Below are 2,699 nucleotides of genomic sequence, written 5' to 3'. Positions count from 1 at the left end.
GTCTGAATACGTATAACATTTTCCTGGCATCAATTGCAAGACTACCTATTACTGATTGAGATTCTACCGGCACAAATTTTTAGAGAAAATAAATTTTTGCATTTTGTATTAACTACCAACAATAGGTAAAGGACACTAGAAGAGAAGACAGTACCAAAACACCTCAAAGTTACAGCTTGTGAACAACTTCTTGTTCTAGCGGTGTGATTTTTGATTTCCTTACGAATTTTATATAAAAAAAATATTAATTGGTTAGGTACTCAGGTTTACGTTTGACCGAGAATTCTGAAAATTAGGTTGAATTTTAATTTTGTTCAACAACTCATTAAATCATAAAAGAAAATTATTGGGTTTTTGTTTTTTTATTATGTTTATTATCTATTAATAATATTGGAAATAGGTTTAAATGTATTCATGAAAAATTATCGTGTTTCAACATCAAAAGACTGAACATCAAAAGACTGAAAAACACACTTTCGAGTTTCAACTAATTATGTTAAATAATTGCTTTCAACTTGCAAATTAATTCATGACTTTGAATACGAAGCATAGATATCAAAAATAGACCCAATCAACCTAATATGATATGAAAAATATCCGATTTAGATTTCGACTCATATAAAGCATGTACATAATAAATTAAATTAGCAAAAAATCAACTTTAAAATACACCTGACCCAACCCGACCTGATCTCACCAAATCCAACCCAACCCTAGTACCTGAATTGACACTTCTAGTTGTGACTTTTGTGAGCTTTACACAAATTGTTAAAAAAATTAAGGAAAATTTGTCAAAAATAACACCACCTTTCACCGGTCTTCCATAAATGAAACGACCTTTAGATTATTTCAAAATAAAACGACCTTTGATATACATCTGCCAAAAATAAAACGTGACCGGTTGGTAACCTGTTTAATAGGTTACATGTGACACGTGTCACAATATCATTGGTCAATTTTTTTTAACAATTTTGTTTTTTTTTATTAAAAAAAAACTTTAAAATAAAAAATAATACTTAAAAAAACTGAAATTAAAAAAAAAAAAAAGGCAAACCCCCTTAGCTGGCAGCAGCCCCACCACCACCTGCCATCGGCCTGCGCCCAAATCCACACCCCTATGCCAGAAAACCCATTTCGCCCCTCTGCCGGCCATCTCCGTCCCTTCAATTCCCCCCTTAAACCATCACCAAAAAGTCAAAACCCCCTAAAACCACCACTCGATTTTGGGGTTCTAGGATTTTCAGGTGGTGGTTCAAGGGGGGAGTGGTTGGACACGGCCACCGGAGAGGATAAACGAGTTCGCCGGCACAGGAAGTGAGTTTGGTCATTTTCCGGTGAGAAAAGGAGTGTTTTCGAGGGGAAAGAGAGGGAATTTAGGATGGGGGGAAGCTGGTTCAGGGGAAGGGGACGGATGGGTTGGATGGTCGGGCACTAGGTCAGGAGAGGGTATCACCGGCGCCGGTAAGGGGCTTAGGTTGCTGGCGGTGATGTCGGGCGGTGGTGGGCTGGTGGGGTTGCTGCCGGTAAAGGGAAGGATTTTTCTTTTTTAATTCCAGTTTTGTTTTTAGTTTTACATTTTTTTAAAAGTTATTTTAATTTAAGTTTTTTTTTTTAAATCATTATTATTACACAAAAATTAAAAATATTTTAACCAAACACTAAGTGACACATGTCAAATGTAACCTATAAAACAGGTTACAAGTTTTACATTTCATTTTTGGCAGATATGTATTAAAGGTCGTTTTATTTTGGAATAATCTAAAGGTCGTTTCATTTATGGAAGGCCGGTGAAAGGTGGTGTTATTTTTTGCTAATTTTCCAAAAATTAAAGGATGAATTAAAGAATTTTTTTTATCTTAAAACAAACTTCAAATGTTACGCATATAATATGTAACCTATTAAACAAAATTTCTACACTAACGACTTTAACACATTATATTAATCTTACATACTTTCGTACAAATTATAACATGATGCATTACAACAGTGCTTGACAAAGAATCTTTAAACATGTTTTTTCAACACTTTTGGCCAACGAACATACGTGTGTAGTATATAATTTTTTTTATGTTCCCTTTGTTTGAACTACTAATGTGACAACTTTATATACGATTATTTTCAAATAATGGTACACTGTCCCGGACTGTCATAAGATGAAGAAGGGTACGACTGAACTGCAACGAAGTCACAAGGCTTGTTGTTGCTATACGAGGGAACGAAGTGGCAAGGCTGGTAAGGAAGGGGTTCAGAAGTACAATGAACATATGGACGACAGAAGTTACAGATGCAATAAGGAGGACATTTAGGGCGTGGTGGTCCGACACTTATAATTTCAGGCGCTTTGCCAATCTTCTTGAGCTTCTTGAAAATTGGAATTGGCTCAACTTCTCCAATTATGGTCAATGTGCCTTTGCTAACATCCACCTCCAATTTTTATATACCTGTTCAAAGTACCCCCAACACCATCATATATATAGATTTAGGGTCAAATGAGAAGTTTCTTAAAATGAGAAGGGTGATAAGGATTTTATGAGCATAAAATTTTTATTGCATGTGCAAATTTTTTGAATAAAATGTGCAAAAAAAAAAAGTTTGACCGAAATTGAATGTGCATAAGTTCTCGTTTTTCCAGAAATTGCAAAAAAAGTATCAGGTTCAAAATCAAATATGCACATTTAGTAGAAAATATATGCACATTT

The sequence above is a fragment of the Chenopodium album genome, chromosome 3 (assembly GCF_948465745.1).
Source record: "Chenopodium album chromosome 3, dcCheAlbu1.1, whole genome shotgun sequence".
Classification (NCBI taxonomy): Eukaryota; Viridiplantae; Streptophyta; class Magnoliopsida; order Caryophyllales; family Amaranthaceae; genus Chenopodium; species Chenopodium album.
This window is presented reverse-complemented; position numbering follows the sequence as displayed.